A 9,761-nucleotide genomic window follows, 5' to 3' on the forward strand; every position below is an offset into this window, starting at 1 on the left:
CAATTTATTATCTGAATATATCAATATAAAAATAAACATCCACTATAACACATGTAATAGCGTATTAAACAACAACAAACACGCGCACGCCCTCACACCAGCGCATTGACGCACGCACACGCGCGCGTTGCCATCCCATGATCCTCCTCGGAGCTGACGCCACCCTCCGTGTTTTGCAGGTCGCCGCTCTCTGATGGAAAGCTCTGAATAACAAAGACATGTTTGAGAGCAGCAGCGGCATCAGCAGCAGCAGCAGCAGCAGTCTGGGCTGAGCGCTGACGTCAAGGAGCCATGACTGTGCCAAGCAGCATCCAGACTCCAGTCCCCGCACACACACACACACACACACACACACACACACACACACACACACACTGACCTGCGGCTGCCACTGTGGCCTGTTTGGAAGCACCCCATGTCAGAAGTTAGAAACACACCACCCTGCGTGTTCTGACTCTTCAAAGTTGGGATGTGATTATGGGTCAGAGTGAAGTTTTCTCTCACAGAAGATTTTACTCTTATAGCAGAAGTCACCATAAAAGTGATCCCCTCTGCTAGTGAGTCCTCCGAGCCCCTGCTTTCCACTCCAGCTGTCTATAAGTTAGGGGGGAGGGATAGGCTGGAACAATAGGCGCCATTTGTCCTGCTAAAAGGTGACAGGAAGCATTGATTTCAGCCTGTTCCAGGCTGAATTGGCTAATGTGAACATTTCCCTAAACTTTGGGTAATTGTGATTCACAGTAGTTGCATCAGGATGCAGGAGAAAACTTTTGATTTCAGGATACCAAAGCCCCATACATTTATTGAGCTGTTCATTAAATCAAGGAATTAAGCCATGCATGTTCAATAGGTGATTGTTGCAAAGGGCATAAACAGCTTATATCTATACAAAAAACACTACTTTATTAAAAGATAGTAAACAAAGAACAAACTGGCAAACAGTCAAAAACTAAAGTTTTACTTCAATCACTAACGAGTTGGTCTAATTAAAGTCTAACCAGCCAAGTAACTTTAGAGTCTGCAGCTGCTGAAGTGCACATAAGGTACAATCTGTTTTTATTTACTAATTGGCTTCTCATGATTACAAAGGTTCTTTTTATAGCCAAAACCCTATTTAAGTATGAGACAAAATGCTAACATTTGTTTGAAATGAAAAAGTAATGTAGAAGATTAAAGCTATATTTCATACCATACAGCTCATTTTAAGTGCAGCCGTTTGATGCTCTCGCTGATACGAATTCCTAAATTGTCGCCTATTAAGTAGCTTAAAATAGCTCCCATTCACCAATTTGTCTCAGGCCACATAAAGCTTGTCACACTCAGCTGGAGGAACTACAGGTGTTCTTGAGGCAAATTTCTTTTGTTGTGAAATATGTGAGTCACCAAAGTACTTTTCCTTTTCCTGGTCTGAGCTACAACAGTTAAAATTCCAGGTCAGTTAGCCACACATTCCATATTTAAGGATGTGATGCATGTTTCACCCAATGATATAAAAACGTTACTTCATCTACTTTAAAAATGTTCTACAGAATATCTGACCATTATGCTATGAAAATCTTCCCTGTAGTGTTCCATTCGGATGTTCTGAAAGGGATCACCCTGTCAGACCTGTGATCACAGTGTTGTGACACCTTCTCTCTCAAAACATGTGACGTCTGTGATGTATGCCGAGAGAGACAGAAAACACTGGTCCAAATATAGATGGGAGCTTGTCCTTATCACAACTGGGTCAAAGAGACTCAGTCAAAAAACTGTGAAATGTTTTTTTGTTTTTGTTTTAAATCAGACTCAGGTCATGTTCAACAGTGCAAACTTAGTGTGACATCATATTTACCCAACATGCTTTACTGCCAGGGGCGTGCTGGTGCGGTGGTTAACACTGTCAAACCACAGCGAGACGTACGTGGGTTTCATCGTCAGCCTTTTCTGAATTAAGTTTCTGTACTCGACCCATGTTGACTTCTCCTGACAACAGAGGCGGATTAGACACCATAAAGCTTTAGAGGTGGATATTATGAATCACTTTGCTGATTATAAAGCTGCACTGATTCAGATTTTTATATCAACAATGGGAAAAAAATAACTGTTTAATGTGAAAGGGGTCGCTCGTAATGATGTACCTACAGAAAGTTATCACCCAGCTCTGCATTTTCCCTCAGTTGACCACGCTTGTGGCAACGTAGGCGTGATTACGCAGGTCAAAGCACAAAGATGCTAAGATTGTCATCTTAATAAAATATTTAAAATATCAATGTGGTGACATTCATGTAAAACCACAATCTGTCCCCAACCATAACCACAATGTGTTTGTATCTGAACCTGATCACACGCAGGATACCGGATTTGAACGTCATTTTTAGGAGACAGGGTTGACTGATAACTCATCCAGAGTGTTTCCCTGCCTATATTTGTCAAAGCATGCTGAGTGATAGCATTACAATGAAACTTCCTTTCAAACATGGTTTGTTACATTTCAGTGTAACACCCCATAAAAGCCCATATTGTCTAGTAGCCTAGGTCGTGGGCCAGATGGCTGTCATGAAGATGAATGGACTGTACAGAGCAGCATTAGTTTTCACCATGTTAGTTTGGATGTAGAAACAACGATGCTGCCTGATTTTGTGAGTTAAATCTGAATAAGTTAGATCAACTTTTTGTTTAAGACCCAAGTTTCAACTACGTAAATATTCTTGCATGTCTTCACTCATACTTTTCTTCACTTGAGATTATATTTGCCACGTGTAGACAAACCCTTTTTCAGAGAATTACAAAACACATCGTCAATGCTGGACCTGCACCCCGCACGTCTGCTGCTCCTTACATAAAAACAGCACAATGTGATCTTTGAAAGTGTAGGCAGGGAGATGTCTGCATTTTCATTTACAGTTTCCACCTGGTGTATGAATGAACAACCGACAGGCTCCGGAGACCAACCCACATCCTCCGCAGCCAACCAACCGCTGGCTTTGTTCCAGTCCAAATGTGTTCACAGTGCACACTTTACTCTGTCGTGGACAGAGAGCTCATGCTGCTCGGTGGTATGTCCGAAAATATGGAGAGAGATAGTGTTGGAGTCATGCATTCCCAGGGGTCTATTTACTGCGATGTCCAAGAGCTGTGCTGGCATATTTTGCTCTACTTTCTTTTGCTGAAACATGAAAATGTGACTTAAATTATAGCTGCAGACGACAGCTTTTGTGCTTTCATTTTACCAAGCCCCTTAGGTTCATCCCTCCCCAAACAACTGTGTTATATTGGGGGGGTCAACAAAAAGGATTGCAAAGGATGGAGGGAATCAGCAGGGCAATGAGGAGGAGGACAGAGCTCTGCAAACAGGAGGCAACCATTGCACTCCATTTGACAAAAAGACATGAGGGAAATGCGATAACCCCCATTGATTCTCATTACAGCAGGAGAGGCAGATAGAAAGAGAACAGACATACCTAGACAGGTTGTGGTAAAGCCTTCTGATGATTTCCTCCCCTTGTTTTTTCCTTCAGACTTTTTTGAGCAGCACCAGCAGAAAGCTGGCTGCCGGCACCCCATGCTGCTCTGCTTTTGGGGGAGCGGAGAGCCAATCAATGTGTGCTCACAAAGGGGGAAGAGTGTTCAGAAAGCCAACTGTTCCCTCAGGCCATGGGCAATGAAGAAGTGGGAGAGACAGAGGGAGACAGTGCAGAGAGAGAAAGAGGCAAGGGGTTGACAACATGTTTCCTTTGCTGCTATATACTGAGAGGAATAACATGATCACTGCAACACTGACATGCAGCAAATATAATACTGCCTCGAGTTAACCGAAAGGCACAAATAGAATCATGCTTGTTTAAAGAACATCACAACAGAGATGCTGCTACAGTGATGATTCATTAACAATTAATCAGTTTATTATTATTATTGTTATTATTGTTTGATTAATCAATTAGTAGTTTGGCCTGCAGAATCCAAAATCAATTTTTGAAAAATGCCAAGGTGGCACTGAAATATTACACCACAACAAAAATATTTTACTTTACAATTACTTTACAAAAATATACATCAGAGAAAAGCAGCAGAATGTTTTCTGTTTAATATATCGAACATTTAATAAAATAATAATTTGCTTGATTTTCTTCCAGTCTTTTAATCAATGAAATGGGCATTTAGAAATGCACTTCCATAAAGCTGGACTACAGTACATGTGAGAAATCGGTTGAAATGTAAGTCTTCATCTATTACACAGTTTGTAAGGCTTTTTAAAAACCAGTCTGACTAAAAGAAAATCCGTTTTATTATATGACAACTCTCTGGTTAAGGTTGGGTTAGGGTTAGCCATAAAACGATGTGGTTAGGGTTCGGTGAAGATCATGGTTTTGGTATGGTAGGTACTTGTGAAGGTTAGAAAAACAACCATTAAAATGGTTACATAGTTTGGAGACCTTTGTGGTCATGGTTAAAATAATGAAGATGTGGTTAGGGTTAAGGAAGGGTCATGGTTAAAAAAACTAAGTTGACTGTCGATAGGAAACAGAAAACAATCAGGTATCCCGTGTCAAAGTCCCATGTTTTGTTGATTTTGTTAATTAAATTAATCATCAAAATTAAAACTCGCTGCACAATTCACCAAACATTTTCGACTAGCTCTCCTTGATCAGGATGTTGTCTGAGGCTGTTTCCAGTTTCCTTACATGCAGTCTATTGATCAGTTATGTGACCTGTAGATCACCAAGAATACAAAAAAAATCATCATCCTTTTACCAAATATCATATTTACTCTTAGTACACAACATTACAAGAGACATATTTGGGGGTGGCAGTAGCTCAGTCTGTAGGGAGTTGGGTTGGGACCCGGATTGGAACCAGCTGGTTCAAGAGCCCGTACGGACTGAAGTACGGAGTGTGGACTGGTAGCTGGAGAGATGCTAGTTCACCTCCTGGGCACTGCCAAAGTGCTCTTGAGCAAGGCACTGAACCCCTTCCCTCCCCCTCCACAACCCAACTGCTCAGAGCGCCTGTTCAGCAGTCGCAGCCCACTCACTGTGAAATCTCTCCATTAGTGCATGTAAAGGACCTGAGCATGTGTGTGTGTGTGTGTGTGTGTGTGTGCGTGTGTGTGTGTGTGTGTGTGTGTGTGTGTGTGTGTGTGTATTTCAGGCCTGTGTGTAGTGTGTAATAACAACAGAGTGTAAATTGTGATTTCCCCAATGGGATCAATAAAGAGTATAAAATAAAACAAAACAATGTAATATTACAACCATCTTTTCAGTATGTAAATCTTTTATTTGAACCCATCAATGCTAAAAAAAAATGTTTAATATCCATTTTTTTTAACCCAGTATACTCAAACACTTTATTTAACTTTTCATGATTGATCAATTATTTGTTCTCCTTGTACTAAACAATAATAATGCCAAAATAATTCAGTTATTTGTTGTCTTTATGACGCAGCGCTGCGCTGCTGAACCACCCTATCAGTGGTGGTTATAGATGTTTTGTCATGCACTGGGAATTATGTATAATTTGCGTCAAACAATCTCTGCGTGGCAGATTGAGCTCACAGTAGGTGTTCCACTTAATAAAATCACTTAGTGTAACAATTCCCACCTTGACATCCCTCTGTTCCCTCTCAGAGGAGAAGGTGTAGGAATATTGCAGTGCTGCTTTTGTTTTCCTTTTATGTATTACCTGACAGGAGGTTAACTAGCTATTTCCAGCCCCATTATTCTCCTGTAACTCCAGGGCAGAGTGAAAAGTCAATTATAGTCAAAGCATACTGTGTTTGTCAGAATCCCAGGCTTGTGATCTCCTCTGCCGGTTCATTTTCCACTAAATGTGAGTGTTTAATTATTAGCAAGATATTATAGGACTTAATGAGATACCACAGTAAATTGCATTGCGGTTTCATATGCGCTAATAAAAAAAAAAGCATCTCACCAAGATGGCAGTTTAACAATATCAGAGCTAGTCCATCCAGCTCTGTGACATTTAAGTAAGATGCTCTCCTCTTTTTTATCGTAGAGGATGGGTTACAGCTCAACTGGGAAATGTCATGTCTTTTAAGGTCATGTGAATCTCTTCAGTTATTTTTCATCAAAGGAGTTTAGCTTAGTGATTCCCTCTTGTGATAATTTACTTCTCTGACAGATATCAATATACACAATCTAAGTGTGTAATACAAAAATACAACCTTGGATGCTCATGCTCATCAATCTATCATCTGTCTATCTACTTTACTCGTAAACATCCACCGTCAGTTAGTGATTCCTTGCTTTTCACAGAATAACTCACCAAACCCCCATGTGTGAACTTGCCGCAGGTATATCTTGTAGAGCTGTGCAATATCGATAGCAGACCAAGAGCTGTGCCCCTTTATTGAAAATGCAACATGTTGCTTCATTGCATTCTGGTGTACTGAGATCTCTTTTACAATGGGTGCCTCTTGTGTTTTTGTTGGTGCAAATTGGTGAGTGCAGTGCTGTTTTTCCAAGGAACTGACACACTGTTTTCCTCTGATGTTTTTAGAGCACTGACACATTTCTCTGCAATCAATGTCTACTTTAGCTGCTTGTTGTTCGCATCAGAGTTCGTCCAGTTATCCACAGGAACAAAAATCATATACTAGTAAACAAGTAGGACTAGAAATGTAAAATGCAAGAGCTAGGTTTGAGAAAGGAATATAACTTGAGGATGGATTTCTCCTGCTCGGCTGCTGAGCTTCCACCTGCCTGACTCCCCCCCACTCCCCGATTTCTCAGTACACTAATGATCTCATATTTACAAACACATCAGTAATACATTTCACAGATATCTGTCTTGTGGTGACACTAACATTAATGTGACAATGTACAGAACAGAGGTTGATCACCTCTCAGAGGGAGAAAGTCAGAATACCTCTTCTATCAGTGATGGGCAGTAATGTTACAGTAATGTGATTACTTTTTTCAGAAACATGAAGTGTAAAGGAGTACAATTTGAAATTGAAGGTCAAGTTGCATTGTGAGTGGTGTAGCATTGCCAGACCTTCCGCCACAGCGCTGCGAAGGAGGGTCTGGTTAGTCCACACAGCATTCCGGGATGGGAGAGAAACGTGCTTGGAGGGTTTTAACAATAAACAATAAACAACAATAAACCCTCCAATTACGCTAAAATTAACCATGGCGTTCCTCAAGGCTCAGTGCTTGGACCAATTCTATTCTCCTTATATATGCTTCCTCTAGGCAATATTATTAGGAAAATCAATTAACTTTCACTGTTATGCGGATGACACCCAATTATATCTGTCAATCAAGCCAGACGAAACCAGCCAGCTAGCTAAAGCTTGCATTAAAGATATAAAATCATGGATGGCCTACAATTTCCTGATGTTAAACTCAAACAAAACTGAAGTTATTGTGCTGGGCCCGAAACACCTACGAACCTCATTAGCCGAAGATATAATTACTCTGGATGGCATTGCCCTGGCCTCCAGTACTACTGTCAGAAATCTAGGAGTTATTTTTGATCCTTTAACGCCCATCTAAAACAAACCTCTAGAACAGCCTTTTTTCACCTTCGTAACATTGCTAAAATTAGGAACATCCTATCTCAAAACGATGCTGAAAAACTAGTCCATGCATTCGTTACTTCCAGGCTGGACTACTGTAATTCCTTATTATCAGGATGCTCAAATAAGTCCCTTAGGACTCTCCAGCTGATCCAGAATGCTGCAGTGCGTGTTCTGACAAGAACTAAGAAAAGAGATCATATTTCTCCTGTATTAGCTTCTCTCCATTGGCTTCCTGTAAAATCCAGGATTAAATTTAAAATCCTTCTTCTGACCTATAAAGCTCTAAATGGTCAAGCTCCTTCATATCTTGAGGACCTCTTAGTACCTTATTGTCCCACTAGAGCACTACGCTCCCAGAATGCAGAGTTACTTGTGGTTCCTAGAGTCTCTAAAAGTAGAATGGGAGGCAGAGCCTTCAGCTATCAGGCTCCTCTCCTGTGGAACCAGCTCCCAATCTGGGTTCGGGGGGCAGACACCGTCGCTACATTTAAGACTAAACTGAAAACTCTCCTCTTTGATAAAGCTTATAGTTAGGGAGTGAGGAGGTGCAGTGAAGACCGGCGGGGCAGGGTGTATAGCTGCAGACACAGCACCCCTGCTTTTCTCTGCTTCTCTTTACAGTCATCAGATTTACCTATCGTATAATCAATAATATAGTGCCTCTCCTAGTTATGCTGTTATAATTCTAGACTGCCGAGGAAGTTCCTTCTTATGACACGCTCTTTTCTTTTGTTTCCTTTTATGCACATCCTGTCTCAGAAGTGCTTGTTACTAACCTAGCTCTGGGGAGTTTACTCCCCGGAGTCCTTATGTTTCTTCTTCGCCCAGAACATCGCCTCGGATTAGGGTGACACCAAGACCTGGGTCTTGGGTGCAGCTGTGGCTATGGACCTGCTGCACCCTGCTACGCTCTGCGATTCCCTGCAATGCCCAGCTACGTCCTGCTGCGTCCACCGCGTCCACCCATGCTCTGCTGTGCCACGCTACATCCCGTACCGTCATAACCCCAACTGTCAGACACCGCCCACCAAGAGTCTGGGTCTGCCGAGGTTTCTTCCTAAAAGGGAGTTTTTCCTCGCCACTGTCGCAATAGTCACTGCTAATGCTTGCTCTTGGGGGAACTATTGGAATTGTTGGGGCTTTGTAAATTATAGAGTGTGGTCTCTGTAATCTGTAAAGTGTCTCGAGATAACTCTTGTTATGATTTGATACTATAAATAAAATTGAATTGAATTGAATTGAATTGGTTTATTGGCATTTCTTTAAACCAATCACAATCATCTTTGGAGGCGCTAAGCGTCGTATGGAGCAACGGCGCCTCTGCAAAATAGCCTGGGGAAGAAACTTGTTTTGGTGGAACATGTACGTTCAAAAGTTGTTTTAGTCATGCAACAGAAAACTCAGATTGGACAAATAGTCTAGCTAGCTGTCTGGATTTACCCTGCAGAGATCTGAGAAAAGGTTAACCATAGTCCTCACAAATCGACCAGAGTTTAAAATGCCAAGGCAAGGCAAGGCAATTTTATTTATATAGCACATTTCAGCAACAGGGCAATTCAAAGTGCTTTACATAAAACATAAAACATTAAAAAGCAAAAAACGAATAAAACATTTAAAACAGATAAAATACAATAATATATATAATATAATATCCATTTTTTTTAACCCAGTATACTCAAATACTTTATTTAACTTTTCATGATTGATCAATTATTTGTTCTCCTTGTACTAAACAATAATAATACCAAAATAATTCAGTTATTTGTTGTCTTTATGACGCAGCACTGCACTGCTGAACCACCCTATCAGTGGTGGTTATAGATGTTTATAGATTATTGAGAGCAGTTCATTGAAGTCATCGAAGAAGGTTGCACAGTATTTAGGTGGCCTGTAGATATTTAGAAATATAGATCAAGGGGAGGACCTTAGCTGAAGAGCCACATATTCAAAAGAAGCAAAATTTCCATAAGATATTTGCATACATTGGAATGAGTCATTAAAGAAAATGGCGACTCCACCTCCTTTCTTATTCATTCTATGCTCACTCATAAAACTGAAGCTAGGGGGAGCTGACTCGATAAGAACAGCAGCACTGTTATTATGGTCCAACCAGGTTTCAGTTAAAAACGTAAAATCAAGATTGTGCTTAATAATAAAATTATTTATTAAAGATTATTTTCCTGCCAAAGACCTGACGTTTAGTAGGGCAAATGTCAGTGTGTTAAAATAATTAGCTGTC

Source organism: Sander lucioperca, chromosome 22 (genome assembly GCF_008315115.2).
Source record: "Sander lucioperca isolate FBNREF2018 chromosome 22, SLUC_FBN_1.2, whole genome shotgun sequence".
Taxonomy (NCBI): domain Eukaryota; kingdom Metazoa; phylum Chordata; class Actinopteri; order Perciformes; family Percidae; genus Sander; species Sander lucioperca.